General features: G+C 41.4%; 1 protein-coding gene across 2 annotated transcripts in view; it reads left to right on the top strand.

Moving 5' to 3' along the window:
* Positions 1 to 18,938, top strand: part of FHIT (fragile histidine triad diadenosine triphosphatase) — a 525,169-nt gene that overhangs the window by 446,331 nt on the left and 59,900 nt on the right. The gene's annotated exons all lie outside the window — the stretch shown is intronic.

Consider the following 18,938-nt stretch of genomic DNA (forward strand, 5'->3'; position numbering starts at 1 on the left):
AAAATTAATGGCATGCAGAGCTAATAGGCTGTTCCTTGGCCTCAGAATGATATTGTACCTTCTGGGAACATATTGTAGCCTGCTGGGAGATCAGTCTGCTGTGTCTGAACCCCCTTGGGGCCAGACCCTGCTCTCTCTGCACGCTGCATGGTTAAACCCATAAAAAAGGACAGAAGCAGCACAGAATCTAAGTAGTTTTGTGGGGTGTTTTTTTAAAGCTCTAATTCTCCCAGGTACAAGTTTATTTCCTAATCTCCTGATGCAGCAGCAAATAAATTCTTTCTACTAGGCTTCAGTTTTTATTCTGGTCTTGCCAATGCTGCTTTTTCTGACTGCAAGCATCAGAGGAGGTTCTCCTAGCCAAGGAGTATGAGCCTTTCCCAGTTGATTCCTGAGTATTGTGATATTTTAGTGACTCCGGCAGGGCAGGGCAGATGAACAGTGTGTCAATATTTCCAGCTGGGTGTATTGCAATAGAAACTAGAAGTGTGCCACTAATTATGGTTTTGATCTCGTAGATGGATGGACAAAAAAATCATTTTTAGTTAACCTGAAACAATGTTTTTTCCCATCAAATTAATTTCCTTTTTATTTTAAACTGGATAATTTATTTTCTGGACCATAATATTTTTTCTGATTAGGATTGGAAATCCTCTGGATAATGTTGGCATGCCCTGCAAACTTATTCCATGTCTCAACCTACATGAGGCAAAACTGCCAAATTTGTCAGTAAGGCCCAGTATCAATACTGGCAGATATCCTATGATCACATTTATCTTCTTAGGTGAAAACCCCACTGTTTGTGGTATTTTCTCCCCTTTTCAACCCTGTGAGGTATTTCTTAATTTGACACCTGAAATCTCTGAGACCTTCCCCTATGCTGTCTGTGTTGCTGCACTTACTTTAAGACAGCAGTATATCATAATCTGACCTGATTAAGAGCCATTTCATTCATTGTGGTATCTTCCATAGGATCTAGAGAAATGAAAACAGCTCAGGTATTTCTTTGCTCAGCAAAGAAAGGAGTTAGAGGTGTTTGAAGGTTTGCCATTAAGGCAGCCATCCCTCATGATCACACACGTGCCCTTTACACCTAGGCCTTGTCTGGAAGGAAATGTACATTTGGCATTTTACATACCATGGATCAGCCTCCTTGCCCTCTACTCTGGCTCTCTCTCTGCATTCCATCACTGCTCTTGATGCTTCTTGCCCTTTCCTGCCTCTGGGATTTTACAGTTATTGTCCTCCCAGGTTAAAAGATATTGGCTGCCAGGAACCACTTACATTTCATCTATAATATAGTAGATGCAAATTTTTGTGACCATTGCAAAGGATCTCTTGGCTCCTCATGTAGGATGTTTGTTGTGTTTAGCTCATGGAGCATTTGCTCTTCTGTGTCCTTGATGGTTCTTCATTGGCGAGTGACTTTGTGACAAAAAACCTCCAACCAAGGACAACCTGCTGATAAGAAGATTAAAGGGAACATGGTCTCTGAGGTCTGTTCATGCTGTCGGTGCTTAGACTTGCTCAGATGCTTCTGTGTATTCCAAGCCCTGAGGTAAAACCACCTTCAGACCTCTGCCTATCCTTTGAGGCAGTGTAGGTCGAACCCATTCTGGTGAGGAGAACATGCCCCATTGGTATCCTGGGTATTCACCTTTTTGGAGTTGATGATATGGAAAGCAAACAAACCTATCAGGGAGCTGCCATTTTCTAAAGAGAGATTTTTCTTTGCCAAATTAAAATGCTGCCTTAAACTTCAAATGAAATGAATGCTCCTCTGTTCCCTTTAAAGTTCAGGATATTGGAGCAGGTAGTTGGTAAGCACAAACCAAATCACACCAAAATCCAGTGCAGACCTGGCAAGGGATTAAAGCCAGAAGAGAAGAGAAGCTGATGAAAAAAATTAGGCTACAATGAGAATGGATGTTATCTTTTGTTGCCGTGGTTTTTCCAGGAAAGCAATGCAAAGTAACCAGAGACCTGTTGCCATACTGGGGGCAAAGAAAGTGTTATTTCAGTTTCAGAAAGGACATTTTAATAATACATTGCAGCAGAGTGAGAATTTAGTTAACAGAGTGTTAGCATAATTGTGCACAATTTGGTTTTTATTTAAATACATTAAGCACCATTGTTTCTTTTCCATGTTAAGGATTGACTTTGGTGCTAGGCTGCAGCAGTTTTCCTTAATTGCTTTAATCCTTGGCCTTAAGAAAATTAATACTTTAAATTCACACTTGTTAAGTATGCTGCTAATGAAGAGCAGGCTTTAGCAATCTTTGGTGGGCCCAAGCTATATGTTAAAAAAAAAAAAAGGGAAAGCAAAGAGAAAAAAAAAAAAAAAAAAAGAGAGAGGGAGAAGCTAATCACCAACCATTCTGTTAATGCTTATTTTAATCATCTTGCCTGCCCTTGCTGGCAGACAGAGCCATTTGGCTGCAGAGGCAGGAGGCAGCGATCGCCTCAAATGGCACTGATGTTGAGAATTGGGCCCAGGAGGACAATCTGACTTGTCAGTTTATATAGACATAAAGCTTCATTGTTGTGCACAGACACAACTAGCTTTTTAAAAGCCTATTTCCCTCCTGATGATGTGAGAATCTGCTCCCCTCTCTCCTACTGTTCTCCAGCCCTCAAATTTATTAGGCAGTGTTTGTAGCCCTGCTCAGGGTTTCTGTGGTGCCACAGGGGCAGGTGGGGACCAGCAGTGCCATGAGCAGACAGCAGTGACCAAATGCCCAGCTTTGAAGCACAGTACCTGTGGGGGCTGGGGAGTAAAGAACTGTGACTGCACACTGGGTGATGTCTCCTCAGAGAGTTTTAACGTACTGATATCCCTGATGGAATATTCTCTGTGGAACTGTGTGTTTTAAAACACACAGGATGCTCAGGAGAGAGGAGCTAACAGCATTTCCTTGGGGGCCAAAAGGAAACATCTCCAAAATTCAATTAATTACCAGAAACGTATGATCTGTTTTCAAAAACAACTCATGCTGCTATTTTGTATGTGCAGGAAACTTTTATCTTCCTGACAACTAAGAGTTGCAGTTGGCAAAGTGAGCTTACAACTTCTGGCTGCCTGTGCCTCCCCACGCTGCAGGGAGCCCCTGGAAGGGTTTCAAGTACCACAGTGCAGCATTTTTCCCATTTCAGCTTTTGTGTCCTGCAAACTGGAGAAAGTGACAACTGGTGCCCGCATCAAGCAGTGGCATTTACTGCTCCTAGGAAAAGAAAGCTTCAAAATCCTGCTTGGCTGAGTTACAACCCAATTATAGCTATCCAAGCACAGGTATTCCAAAAAAACAGAGAAACAGGGAAGTAAGGCAGCCTTTGTCTCACTTTGCCCAGATTGCTGGAGCATTGTGTATGAGGTTGCCAAAGAATCCCCTCCTCCATTTAATTGCAGAAATTGATCATAGGTTTGTGGTAAACACACAAGCAAATCCAGCTAAACATTTATGACTCCCTTTTGCCATGTAAATTATTTCAGTGTACTGGTATCTTGCTTCTAGGGGTTGTAGTCTCTGTGGAAGTGGGAAAGTATTGCAATAAATAGAGTTTTAATGGAAGGCCTGTTCTAGAATTTCTCTTTTCTTTGAACAACTACCTTTTTCTTTCTTTTTTTGAAAGAAAAATCTATTCTGGTTCATTACATGAGTGTCTTTGAAGGGGCAAATGCACACAACTGCCAGGCCATGTACAGCATGGGCTCTATGCAGGGTTCTCCAGCTGAAACATGATTGGGAGCAGTAATTGAGATTAGCTCCCTAGGAGAGGGGCCTCTGCTCTCTTCCTGGCTTTTTTTTCAGTAAAATAGTTGCATTTAATGCATTTATGAGTAGACTATAAGTGCTAACATACTTTCTTCCCATACCCCTGCCATTTCCGTGGCAGGCTTACTGAAGAAATAACAATACATAAAGCTGCATAAACACTTAAGGTCTTCAGTGTCTGCTGCTATTGGCACTTTCAGATGTTCTATTTGGAGATAATTTCATTTCACACTTTTACATCTGAAGAGCCTGTTTTTGAAGACCTCAGAGTATATTTTTTATGTATATAAATGAAGTTTTCTCCTGCCTCTGTGAATACATTAAGTAACAGTACTTGCAGGTTTGATGCAGAGAGGTGAAGGGACCTTGTGAAGTTCTGGAGTGAGTCAGGGCAAAACTGGTGAGTGCAGATACATCCATGAATCCCTGAACAGTCAAAAGGTGGATTGATCACCCATCTACAGCTACATGGAGTAATACAACATATGAAGCCCTTACTTCCCTGTATGAAAATGTGGTCCTAAGACAGCTGGTAGACATTCCAGGATGTGTTCCCCAGCACTGAGCAACATTGAAAACTGGAATGTCTCTGAAGAACTTTGCTTTCATTTTTGGGTTTGGTTTTGTTTTCTTTTGTTTTTCCCTGCAGAATAATACTACTGGCATTTAAAAATTCAGATTGTCACCTGGCAGTGCACTGGTTTCATTCAACCAAGGCCTTTTGAGCAGCAGCAATTGCTGCTCTCAGAAGTTGAACACCTCAAGTATTTTAACAAGAGGTGACATGTTCACCCAGCTGTAGAAAAGGGCATCTATCTTCACTGGTACAGTGTCTCCTGGGACATCAGGAGGGAAATGCTTAGGGAAAAAATGAGAAGAATGAACATATGTATGAAATGTCTCAGCTTTTTGTCTCCAGAAAGGCAGGTTCAGGGAGTCCTTTGCCATAAGTGGATTCTCAGGTGGTTTTCTAAAAAAAGATAAGCAAAAAAGCGACTGACTTTCAACAAGAGTCAGATGTCTAAATGCCTTAAAGACTTTGGAAAAGCCAGCCCTTTATCCTCTGTATCAGGTTGCAATGGCAATATTGACACTCAGTAGGATGTTATTTGCATGTGATTTTCTCTTTTCATCTTGCACAAGGTCATGGGGAAGAATTGCCCTCTGCTGCTGCGTGAGCAGAGGAGCTGTGGATTGATGTATCAGCACTTCGTGCTTCTGGGCTGTTCTCAGGAACAACCAGAAGGGAAATAACAGTAGAACAAGGACACTTCCCAGGTTAGATAATGTGCTCCACTGACATCCTTTACTTTGCTTTGAAGAGTGATAAGCATAATGAGGCTGAGAACAATCTGGTGTTTTTCCACCACTTTTAGCAACTTCTTGTCATTTTAAGCTGGTGATGTTTCTTCTCAGGTGCTACCTGGTGGTCCTTTTAACGTGTTTATTACTGTTGCTCCTTCTCAAGAAATAAATTTGCTGAGAGTAAAGAAAGTTGCTCATTAGGGCAATGTAATTAAAGGAAAAGTAGACATCATGCCAAGTTCCGTTTTCTCTACAAAGCACCACCTTGGAGATTGCCTGAAACTCAATTACTCATTGCTATGCTTATTAGGGAAAACAATATGCTGAAATGATCCCTACTCCTAATAACCTTGTTTTCTACATGTGAATCATGTTAATACTTTTTGCTTTAGTGCCTTAATCACCATGTGTAAAATGGGTCTGTTTCTAGAGGGGGAATAGGGAAGGTGGGCCACATGGTGAGTGTTCTCTGAATTGCCACTTTCCATTGAGTGTTTTATTTCCTGCTGGTCCACAGTCATTTTGTGGCACTTTTTTTTTGTTGTTTTTTTCTTTTAATTACATGGAACAGCACTTATTAACAGATTACATCTTGATAGTCAGATTTCCTCTGGTGAAATGAAAATGTTCATCCTTTGCCTTGCTCTCTCCCTTTGGGGGAAGGAGTGTTCAGTATCTTTCATGTCTCAGTCTCTTCTTTGTTACCACATGGCTTCACCAAGACAAATAATTTCTGCAATAGAAAGCTGACATTAACACTTGCTAAATAACCTTGTTCTGGTGCCCAGTTTTCTTCCTTGATGAGCTACCCTGATACCTTCCTGCTGTCCTAACATGATGTCCTCAGCTTCTCTGAACAAGCTGTCCCTATGGCCCCAAAAATCCTGTGTAACCAGGTGTGTTAGAGGAGCTGTAAAGACCAGTATTCTGTCCAGGGCTTTGGAAGAGACCTGAAGCCATGAAAGAAACATGATGTACTTCCATCCAGCCCACAACATAATTACCCTCCTTAGCTTCATGCTAAGCCTTCTCCTCTGAACGTGCAGGAAACCTTCATTAATGGGGTATTCCATCAGAGCCAAAGGACAGAAATCTTAATCATGCTAGTAAGGACAGCCAAAATTGCCATGGGAATGTGAGGAAATTGCTTGAGTTTCAAGCTCAGTGATGGCCAAATTCATTTAAGATACCAGTAAGTTTCCCTAAAATTCTTTGTCAAAAATGCCACAAACACTCATAAAATAGTTGTGTGCAAGCTTCACTTTTGATCAAAATCATGGATGAAACCATGGAAGTGGCTGAATGTTGAAAATATCTATGGGACAGAGAGGGAAGTTATCTGTTCCTAAACCAGATAGCTTGACTGGCAAAGCTTCACTCCCAGAGTGGAAAAGAGCTGGAGAAATGTCAGGCTGTTTTCTCTTTGGTGCATGTCTCCATCCCTGGAATTGTTGAGAGCCACTTTGGATGAGGCCTGGAACAAACTCATCTAGTGGAAGGTGCCCCTGCCCATGACAGAGGAGTTGGACTAGACGACTTTTAAGGTCCTTTCCAACCCAAACCATTCTATGATTCTATGATAGGAAGAGGAAATTAGTCCAGGAGATTTGTTCATGTACCACTAATGTCTTATATATCATGTAAGACAGGTATCATCATTACCAACTATGTCATGTGAACTCTAAGAAATCACTGTTCCTAAGAAATGCTGTGTGTTCATCTCAGAAGGAAATGCATGGCTGTGCAGTTAACCATTCCTTCTCCTTCTTTCATATCAGAATATTTCAGTCCTTTTATGCAGAGCACAGGCAGATATGATTGAAAAGGAAAGTCTTACCCTTTGATGTTTGTTTGTTGTATTATCCACTTTTCATGGCTCTATTATTCCAGAATCCTATTGAGCCATTCATTGGCAAGTGGAAATTTCCTCTGCAATCAGTAGGGTAATTCTACCTCTAAATCACTTCATTTGGCCCCTGATACTTAACTTGGGGCCAGATTATCAAAAATGTTGAGCACCAGCCTTCTGAAGGCTTAGCACCTCCCACTGAGGAAATATTTTCAAACTGCTTACACAGAGCAGCTCCTGTTGTGACCTTTTAAGGACAGATTTGCAAAAGAGCTCAGCAGCTCCATTTCACCAAGGAGCTGGGTCCTTTCCAAAATCTGTCCAGCTTTGCTTGATAAGGACTTTTGAAAATGTAGATTTTAGCAAGCTCTCTGATGTGGAAAAATACTAAGTTCCAAACATTGGGAAGGACTTGAAACAAATGCTTGCAAAGAGGAAAACCTCCATGTTTCAAGATGTGCCAGTTTTATTGACTGATAGAAGGGCTGGAAGAAAATTTTGGATCTGAACAGGTTTTCCCATAATTGCCCACTAGGAGGTTTTCTGCACATTCTCCTGCAGCAGCTGCCAGGCAGGATGCTGGGGCAGAGCACTGCTGTGCTGAGGCAGCACGGCAATTCCTGTGTTCTCAGAAATGCATTCACTTAGCAAAATGTGGTTTGTAAGCAAAGTACCATGAAACAGCCATTATTCTTCTATCAATCTTTCTGGGGAATAAAATACACAAAAAACCAACACAACAAAACAAGACCAAAAAAAAAAAAAAAAAAAAAAGAAAGGAAAAAATTGATTTGAATCTTATAAAAATTGGGTGAATTTTACTTTTGAAATTTCAGACCCAAGATTCTCCTTGCATACTTTATACTGCCTTGTTCTCCAGAGAGCCTTTTCTAGTGTGGCTAGCAAGAAAAGTCTTCACAGAGCAGTTTGTGTAACCTTGGAAGCTTCTGGGTTTCTAGCTGAGTGTTGGTTCTTCACCTGAAAGTTATTGTAGGCAGGTGGCAATGGAGGATGTGATGCAGAGAGGATATTTCAATATGTAAAATTCATGATTTTAGGCTTTAACCCTAGGCAGCACTTAAGCTCCCAGGAAGGCAGTTCTGTTACAATCTCGTGTTTCAGGAAACTGAAGCTGCACATCTTGCATGTGTGTTCTGGAAGGTGGGTGTTTCCCTCCCCATGTGAGCAGGCAAAGAACACTAAAATCTCAGCAGCCACTCTGGGACCTGGCACAGCCCAGTGCAAAACAGACATCTGATTTTGGTCTCCTGTGCTGCAGGAGCCTTTGCACATACTTCAGTCCTCTGTGAACTTAGACAGTGCTTTTCCTTTGCTTATCCAGCCCCACCTTGACATAAAGTACTTTTTAAAATAATGAAATAGATGTAAAAGAAATAAAGCAAAGGAGGAGGCACAGGCTTGCTAAAAGCCTTTACTGCTGTCACAGGACTGTGGAGCTTCTGTGATTATCCCTTGCCTTGTTCAGCAGTGTATAATTTAATGATTGCATCCAGGGCATGCTATTAACTTTCTTTTCTACTTCTGCGACCCCAAAGCTCATTAATTCTTTTTGCTATTCCCCAATTGACACGTGTGTATGTGTATGGGGAGGGCAATGGCTAAAGAAGTGTTATGGATTTCATATCTTTGCTTCGTCTGCCACATTATAGCAAATGACAGTTGATTAGGTCTTTCTATAGATCATTACCAATTGTTTTCTACCTTGCAAATGCTGCTATTACGACAAATCTATCATATCCTAGAGATCCTGTGCAGCTTGTTATTTCTGTGTGATTTATTACGCTCGCAGTAGAAATGTTGTTAGCGAACATTGGGGAAGCAGTGAATATATTGAGAAATATCAATGTATCCTCATGTTCTGGCTTGCAGTGACAGTCAGTGATCCATCTCACTGACACTTACCTTGTTAACATTTTGATCAGATGGCAAATTTGTCATTTTTCCTGGTAACAAGTATAAGTTTGTACAAGAATTGCAGAAACATGGGGAAGATAAAGAGCCCCTCTCTTAGTTTTTTCCAATGTGATGTAATCAGTAATCTTTCTGGAAAATGAAATAATTATTCTGTGAAAAAGCTTATCCACTAGAAAATGTGCCAGTGTTAGAAAGCTCAGATTTCTCTTCATTTGAAGATTGAATGAGTTCTCTTTGCAGCCATTACTGACACATTGATTAACACACCAAACCAACATGAAATGATAATATAGAACAAAGAGGTTTACAGTCAGATTTCCTCTGCTTGATTATAGTGAGGAACACAAAGATCTTGCAAGTAAAAGGGAAGGCATTATCTCTGGGAACAATGGAGTACGAAATACCACAAACACAATGTTGCAAATTTCTTCTAATCCTCACACTCAAAGCTTTTTCTCAACCGGGCTGTCAGTTCTGCAGCTCTCCTGTTCCAAAGCGTGGGCATGAAAACTGTGCTCACAACACAAGTGGGCTACACAGGGGGAAATTACAGCCCCTAATGAAATGGAGCCACCTCAAAGAGCCAGTGACTCCCCTGACATCCCACAAACATGGGGAAGAGGACAAGAAGAAGAGTGGGATGTTGCCTTTGGAGATTTAGAGTTGTTTGCCATCTCTGTGCATGGCGTTAATAAGGGCTTGTCCATGCAAGGGAATGAACATTTCAGCACTGACACAAAATCAGAGAATCCAAGAATCATTTAGGTTGGAAAATATTTCTAAGATCATCAAATCCAACCATGAACCCAGCATTGCCAAGCCATCACTAAACCATGTCCCTGAGTGCCACCTCTACACATCTTTTACAAACCTCCAGGGATGGTGACTCGAGCACTTTCCTGAGCAGCCTGTTCAGGGTTTGACAATGCTTTCAGTGGAGAATTTTTTCTTAATATCCAGTCTAAATAAGCCTGGACAGAGGATGTGTGTTTGACTCAAGCTTTACTTCAGGACCAAACCAGAATAAACCCTACACAAATAGCCCTTGTTTCAGGACTTGCATGAAAGTTTCTTTCACTCCATTTTTTTTCAGTTCTATCCAGTGAAAACTTGGCTGCATAATTTCAAATGGCCAGTGCCAAATGTAAGCTCTCAGTCAACATAATGAAAAAAAACAGGGGTCAAACAGTTCCTCATTTCAACCAGATAGATTAAAAAATACAGTCTAGGTAGATCTTGAGAGTATTTAGATGAGAGTTAAATTGAAATGATACAGCTTTCCATTCTCATCTTCACTAAATGACTTGGGAGGTCTGATCCTCAGCTGGGTTTGGTTTTATCTTGTTGCTGCTTTTCTAACTTTATAGTGTATTGTCAGGTTGTAATGCTGTGAACAAAGGCTGAGATTGTATTCAGAGGGCACACAGAGAAGCTGAGCACTGCTTCAGCTGTGTCATTTTGGTCAAAACAGCATCGGTTGGAATTGTTTCATTCTTCTGATGTTATGCGTAGCAATGCAATAGTTCAGGCATCAGAGAACTCAAAGAACGAGTCTGTGCATCAGTTTGAGAAAGCACAATGTCATCTTCTAGAAAGTATAATTGTTGTGATTAATATTTAGCATAGAGAAGTCTATGTGAAAGGGCAAATTTGCACTGGCTTGTTGAATTGAATGAGTTACTGATTTTTCATTTCCTTTTATTTTCAGCATCTCTCTGAATGGCAGAAAATTTACAAGTACATATTTTCTGTAGCAGTATCTCCTGCACTGTGCCTCCAGCACAGCCACTCCTCAGGTGCCTGACCCAGGGGAGCAGGTGGACAGCAGCTCTTGGCTGAATTTTGGGTTGGGACTTTCAGCAGGGAGACATTGAGGTGCATCAGAGTTGCAGCTGCACCAAACTGCTGAGACCAAACAGATACAGGAATGGGGATGATGAGGTAATCAGAGACAGGAGTAAGCTCTGCAGAGGGGTAAGGGCTGGCTTTACTTCTTGGAACCAACTCTGACAGGGCATCTCAAAGATATATTGGACCTGATGGCGCAGTCTTTCTATTTAACACTCCAGCACCATAATTGCAACTTTCTGAAAACTCTGGTCACTTAGTAAGTGCTTCTTATCACTTAAAACAAAGGGTCATCATTAAAAATGAAGAAAAATATGAAAATTCCAGCAAGTATTGCTGAAGAAACTTGGGCAAAACATTTTCTGAGAGAAAAGCTAACAGTGAAACAGGTGCAAGGAGAATACACAGCAAAGTAAGTTTAACAGAGCTGGTTGACAAGATATTGCTGCAATTTGTCTTTAGGATCACACAGAAAGCTGACAGATTTCACTAGGTCTTGGTGACATTCATATAAAAAAGTTTCCTAAATCACCACCTGAAATTTCAGACAATGGTTTCTGATAAAGGGATGTCAGAAAGTTTCACCTTCTGAAATTGGTGACTCATTTACCATTATCTTCATTGAACAGCTGAGATCCTTCCTTTAGGAAGAGAAATGAAAAAATATCTTCGAATGTACCATATTGCTTCCGATTCCAGAGAGGAGAAGGGAATTAATGCTGAGGATGGTGTTACAGTAATTAGTTTCAGATGCAAAGGGCTGAAAGTAAATCCCAACAAGCAGCAAGAAATGGATTCACCAGCAGAGCAGCTGGAGGGTGGTACTTTTTTTCTTAATCAGTGTTGTTCATCAGTGTTTTGCTCCTTAATAATTAGAGCAAGATTATTAAAAAAAAAAAAAAAAAAAAAAGCGCAGATTATTGCTGGGAACTCATTTATGGCTGCATCAGGAGTTAATGTTGAACTCTGAAGGTGCTTGGCACTCTTGGTGGAGATAGCATATGGGAGTGCTCAGTGCCTGACAGTGGGAATGCAGACCAGCAGCTCCTGCTCTGTGGTTGTGAGCACGTGTGCTCCCACAGGCTGCTTGGAGTCCAATCCCACTCCTATTTAAACCAGAGTGAAGCTTTATTAAGCTTGCTTAGCATTAGGCTAAGCTCTTGAATTAAAAATTCTCCATTGAATACATGTAACACAGCAGAACCCTCTGCTTCCTCTTCACCTAAGTGGCAGAACTCCTACTCTTGGGCTGTTGGCATCTCTGTCAGTGACACAGAATTTCCTGGGCTTGAGTATTCTATTTTATCAGGTCATGGGGTCTGCTGGATCTTGGCAGAAGAGTGTTTTCTCAGACTGTATTTTATGAGCTGGCAAATGGCAACTTGTGACTCTCTTAAGAGTTTTGTTCAGTCATTTAGGTTTTACCTGAAATAGAATTTTTCAGTCAGCCCAGCTTGTGTTTGTCCTCTAATTTGCATTAAGACAAATTTCATTACTGTTGCATTTCATTTCACTACAGTGAAAACAAAACCCAACCCAAAATAATCCAGCACCACTGATGCAGCAAGAAAGAAGGTGTTGTTTAGTAAACATCTGTGGCTTTTGATGGCTTTGGATAACTCCTTGCTGGTGCCTGGAAAACCTGGCTACAGACTTAGAGTGAGGACTCCATCCTGTGATGACCCAAAATTGCAATTGCACTGGCTGGCAGTTTTGATATGCATAAAGCTGAGCCACAGCCCAGCTTGGGAAACAGAGATCAAAATCTCAGAGACTGAAGAGAACCAGGAAGGAGGCTCCTTACTGGGATCTCTGCATTCACAGGGAGTTTTTTTCAGATTAAACACTGCTCTCATAATAAATCCAGTTGGGTGCCTCTCAGTTTCTCAGTTCAATTCCATGTCTGCTGTGCTGGGGTTTCTCCTCACCCTTGCACCTTGAGGGTGTGTACAAGATAAAAGGGAGAGGGAGCTGGGGGCTCTGGCAGGGAAGCCCTGCCGGCATTTCCAAGCAGCAACGTGAGATCAGCCTCAACACAGTTCTTTGACTTCAGCTCAGTTTCCTGGGGTCTCTGGCTGACAGCACTCCCTCCCTGCTTCTGCTACTCCATTTATTTCACAGTAAAGGCTGTGAAATAAATTTCACAGTTTCTTTTAATCATCGGTATTCTAGGACTAAAATGACCTTGTTTTTATTTTATTTGTTTTACCAAGAGTTGAAAGGTAAATATCATTTCAGTACAAAGCTGTAAGTAGCATGATTTCTGTGATTTCTCCTCCTTCACACATCCTCAGCCTTATTCGTAGATACCTGACAAGGAAGCAGCAGCAGATGTTAAAACAGTACATCTTGCCAACTGTAAGATAGGCCATCATCAAAACAATGTTTTTGCATGCAGATTTTTTAAACTTTTATTTCTGGCATCCAGTAGCAATAGGGAGGTTTTAATATGAAGCAGAAAAGGCCTGAACAGGGTCTCCAAAAGCCAAACTTTTACCCAAGTGGGTCAGGAGAACTCTGAACTCAAATGAGGTTATAGACAGATATTGAGTTTTGCTCATTGCAAGCTCGACAGCCCATTTAGCAGAGTTCACTGGCCCTTGCTAATGGACGTGCTATAATGTCTTGCATCCCTCACAGCCACGAGTTTAGTTTTTAATGGATCTAAGGTCACTTTGGCTGAGAAGTCCACACACTGACTTCTTGCTAATAGTGCTTAACATTTCTATGAAACTTAGTTGTGTTTCTTAATTTCTTTATTACGGGAATATTGCACTCATGGCCCTGCTGAGATGAGGATGTAATGGATTCCTGCCTCCACCTCCAATTTTCCAGTGCTGAGCAAACCTTCGACTGGGAGAGATGGACTTAGGTTGCTGTGGGCATGAGAGGCCCACAACAACCTTACTTAGGTAGGATTCACAAAGAACCACAAAGGGTTTTGTGGAGCTACTGTGGGGTTGTGTTTGCTTTTTTGCTTTGTGATGGGCTGGCAACTCAGTAGTATGGGCTGAGTGGCTGCCCATGCCTGTGTGGTATTTGTCTGCAAATGCCCCGATTGTCTTGTCAGGAAATCAAACCCCCAGAATATACTTTCATTGCCAAGAATTATGTCAATAATTCATTTTGCTTTGGATTTTGGGTTTTTGTTTGTTTGTCTTTAATTTTGGGGGTTACTTTTTTCAGGGTTTTTTTTTTTCTGGATTTTGGAGGCTTTTTTTCCACAGAATAGGAGGTCTACTTCTATCTTTGCTTTGCCAGGATCTCCTGCTTTCATTTCTATCCTGGCCTGACTTTGTTTTGCCAGAAATCTGACAGCACTTATATATTGCAGAGTTGTTATCAAAGTGTTTTAACAGCAGGTGGTGAACACTGGTGCATCTCAGATGCCCAGTGCATAAATTGTGTCTGTAGATGCCACAGAGAACCTGTAGGTCCTGTAGGTCATGCAAAACTTCCACCTTGGTTTGGACACTAACTTAATCAGCGATTTGCTTAATGTGGAAATACACATTTTTTTCACATTTGAAATTATTTATTTGATTTTTTTGATACTGTGTTTATTCCACTAAGATTTTTATTAGGAGTTTTGTGCTTGTTTCTTTGGTGTGGTGGTGCTTGGTTGGCATTCTAGTGTATTTCAAAGAGAAGTTAATCTTCTCTGCCACTCTTTTTCAAAATATTTACCACTAGGAGATAGTACTCAATTTGAAAAAGCATTGAGGACTCTGCATACCAGAGCATGTTGGATTCAAAGGATATAAAGTGCGTACACAGAAAATAAGGGGTTAAGTCAGAGATGCTCACTTTTGCTGTAATTACTGGGATGGCTGCCTGCATACCCAATGAATACCCCCAGTTGGAAAGATTTTAAATAGACTGGGCTGGATACATGGGAAAAGCAGAAAAGAGTTGAACCGATGGGAGCATTTTGTCAGGATGATGGACTGAAAAATACAGCAGGTATTTTCTGCCTTTTAATGTACAAGGCTGTGTGATGCAGTTGGGCTCTCCCACCTGAGGGACGTGTGTGCCAGTTGGCACCAGGCTCCCCTCTGGCTTGGCATGGCTGCCTTTCTGGGCCAGCCTCACTGAAGGAATGTGATTTGCTATGAAAAATGTGTTGATCAGGCTTGGTTTTGTGCCACCAGGCAGATTAGTGAATTGCTTTGTCTGCCTCCCATTGCTTTACTCCAGCCAGCAACATCTAAGCCTTTATGATTTTGCAGGTCTTCATTAAAAATAGCTGTTTCTATATGTGATTACTGAGCCCCATCTGGGGAGAAATGAGCCTTTCATCTGTGTATTATGAGGCCATATCTGAGAACATTGATTCCATAACAGAGTAAAATCAGACAAACTTTCTGTTCAATTGTTTTTCCAGCTCATCTCAAAGTTCTCTATGAGCCCTGTACTGTCCCCAGCACATAATGTCTGGGGTTAGGGCATCTTTTTTTTAATTGCTCTTTTACTGCTAAATGCAATTTTTCTAATTGCTTACATAACTCCAGGGTTTTATTTTAAATTAATCTAACTTTGCAGTCATTCTACATATGTTGCTCCTAACATTTGCCTATTATTTGGATTAATTCCACTAATTTATCACCTCTGTTTAGATATGCATTGTTTTTATAATCCTTACAGCTAAATTAAAGCACACTTGTTGGGCTAAAGGCAAAGTTTGCTTCAGTAAATCAGGTGGATTTTTTTTCCCCTCTCTGTTGCTACATATTTATTTGGACAGGGGTTTTTTTTCTGTGTTTGCTCTGGTAGTTGGCTGTAAGATTAGCAAACATTCTAGTAAATAAATTCAAATTACTTTGATTATAGAATACAACCAATGGGTAGTGCTGTATTTTTCTTTTTTGTCAAATTCTAAAATATTTCTCAAGATTTAAACACCTAATTAGCAGCCGACTTCTTTCACCTCAGATTAGCTCTAAAGTTTGGTGGTGGCAATAATGAAAGGAGCAGAACTCATGATCAGCTTGTATTTTTAGTTGGTCCCTGGCTATTCATCTCTTGAGTGTATTTTTAAATGGTTGGGTAGGTATAACCTAAAAGCCAGTACAGCCTGTCCTCACAAGCAAGAGCTGTGCCATCAGGTGCTTTCTTTATGCACAGAGCAAATGGAGACATTTAATGGTGGTGCTCATCTCTCATCTTCCCATTTCCCCACCAGTGCATTGTAAAGGGACCAAGCAAATACATAATATGGGACTTATGGGCAAATTTCTTTCTTAAAGGAAAATTTCCTTTGAAAATGGGCTTCCACTGTGAACAGGCTGTACTTCCATGAGTACAAATACAGAACCAGAAATGCTGAAATCTTTCACTGCCTATATATTGAAGCTGTCTTTAGGGATGTGGAAGAAAGGAACAGGATTTTTTCTGAATGTGTATGAAAGGAACAGCACACAGTTTATTGTTCAACAGCCCCTGCCAAACTCTTTTTTGAAGAATACATGCATATATTTCTGGGATTTGGCACATGAAGAACCCTTGTGGGATATCTCTTTGGGCATGATATAGTGTTAAAACATAACAGGTACCAAGTCCAACGTTTTCTCAACTGAGAAACTCCTCCATTGATGGCGACACTGCAAACAACAGAAATGTGAGCCAAGGGTTTCTCAGATGTGCAGTAGAGCTCAGCTTTCCCACCGACTGTGAGCAGGCAAGGAGGATTCATATGGCTACAAAAGGATGCAGGCTGGATTAGTAAAGGGCAACTCACATTTCTCTAAAATGAGGAACAGTCAGGGGTTTTCTCCTAACTGAGTGGCTGGTCAATTCAGCACATGTGAAAAGATCTTTTTAAACAAGCCAATTTGCTTAGATTCCACTATTAATTGCATGTAATACACGGTGTATCTATTTAACTATAGTGTTAACATTATTGAGATTGCATATAGTTATTTTTCTTCCAGCATGAGGTGCTTTGATGATTTCTCACAAATTGCAATTTTTAATCTTAAATTGAAAATGTGTCCAGAAATTTAACTAGGCCCAGACTTGCATTGTAGAAAATAAAGAAAAGGATTGCAGCTCTCATAAACTCTTATCCATGAGTAATTATCTTGTTATGTTAAAGTGGTTCTCCTGAATATTAAAATAATTAGGACCAACGATCTCAGCAATATTTTCCTCAGATGTTGTAATTGGCAGGGGGTGTTAACTAATTAAATGTATTTCTATTGCTGGCTGGCTAAAGAAAAGGATGAAGCACTTATAATTGCTGAGATTTAGCAGAAGCACTTGTTTACTACAGTATAAACACAGAGATTACGGTGTTTGTGATGGGCTAATAGCTGGAGACAGGAATCAAAACGACCCTGTCTCCAGGCATTTCTCCTTGCTCAAGGGGAGCTGGAATAAGGGGTGTTGGCAGAGGGATGGGGCTCTCCCCACGAGCTCAGCAGTGCCTGCTGCAGGGATCTCGCAGGATGGGTCCCAAAGTGCTGGGAATTGCTGTGGGCTGGAGGGAAGAGGCACACGTCTGCAAGGGCTGAGCTCCTGGTGGAAACGGGCTGGCAGGTCAGCCAAGGCATCCATCCACCCCTGAGCAGGGTGTGTGTACCAGGGCTGGGCTAAACACCTGCCCTGTGTGCTGTATCCCTGGGATCCCATTCCTCCCCCATGGGTTTGGGTTGGTCTGTGCTTCCTCCTCTCCTCTGCAAAGAGACACTGCTGGGGTCTCACAAAGCTGGTGGTTACTTTCTCTTGTTTAAAAAGTGGCCCTTTATCTCTGTCTTTTTTTTTTTTTTAAAGTTCATAGGAAAGGCTTTAAAAAAAAATCACTCTAAAATTGGCTATTGTCTGATCTCTGAAGTAATCAATTTTGGATTCAACCCCCTATAACAGTTTGACATTTCAGGGTCAGCAGAACAACTTTCTGGCAGATTGAAAAGCTGTGTTTCTGGCCCCAGGGTAGATTAGAGTAAAACTGGGCCAAATAAAATGAGGTTTCAAAGCATCTCACTTCCATTTCACTGCGGTTGGAAAAGGCAGTGAGGGCTGTTTTTAGGGAGCACAGATGCCAGAAACCTTGCCTCTTTCCATGCTTCCCTGTCTCCATTTCCCCATTTGTGTTTCCTCCTCTCCTTTTGGAGCAATCCCAGGCGCAGCCGTCGCTGCACTGGAGTGACCCAGCACAGGCTGGATCAGTCACAGCTCCTCTCCAAAGCATCCCTAAAATGCACAGGAGGGACTGTCCCCTTGGAGAGGTGGGACATGAAAGCAGGGAGGTGCATCCTCCATGCCCAGCGTTTTCCTGCTTCCTCTCCTCCTCCATCCTCCTTTGCTTCCTTTGCCCCTCCTCTCCCCTACCACTCCAATTTTGTTCTCCTCTGGTTTTTTCATTCTCCTGCCATTTCCTCTTGTATTCTCTGCTGTCCCTCAGTCCACACTCTCATGACAGCACGGAGCAGCAGCAGTCTTTTCCCTCACTGGGGGGAAGCTGGAGCCCATTAGCTGCCTCCGCCAAAATCCACATCCTGTGCTTGCTGCTTGCTTTTAGCCTCCTTATCAATGAAAATTCAGTTCACTGGAAAGGACATATGTTTGCAGTCCCACAGCTGGTAGGTACATGTGTAGCAGGAGCGTGTGCCAAGCTTATATAGACACATGTCACTTTTATCCCAGAATCCCATTTGGTAACTGGGAACATCTTCATGCAGTAATGCTGTGGAGGTCATTATTGCTCCCTGTAATCCTCCATGAAGGTTTTCCATTTTCATTTACACACAGTAATAAAATACACATCTCAGCATCAGGCATTAGGATTAGTACTGACAAGGCTTAAGCTGAAATGTTTTAAGGATGCATTTCCAATGTGGATAGAATAGCTAGCACACAGCATGCAATTATGCTGGCTTCATGGAGGGTAGGATTTATGCTTCAGCAGTGTTCATATCACAGTGACACCAACAGCATAAAAGGATTTTTTTTTAAAAAAAATGAAGATTGAATTAATTTTTTCCATTGTAGTACTAATCTAGTGTTATTAATTTATTTTAAGTTTCTAATGTTGATAAGCCACCAGAAGTGTGAAGAGAAATGCCCTTTCTAATTTCATCATCTCTTCTTTATTTCTTTGAGGAAGCTGAAATCCTGGGAGGCTGCAATGTGGGGTTGGCTGGCTGTGTTCAGGGCAGGGACTGGTGTGTGTGATGGCTCTGGACAGAACTGCCTGGGGACAGAGTGAGTGCCTGGGCAAGCCCCTGAGC

Source organism: Taeniopygia guttata, chromosome 12 (genome assembly GCF_048771995.1).
Source record: "Taeniopygia guttata chromosome 12, bTaeGut7.mat, whole genome shotgun sequence".
Taxonomy (NCBI): Eukaryota; Metazoa; Chordata; class Aves; order Passeriformes; family Estrildidae; genus Taeniopygia; species Taeniopygia guttata.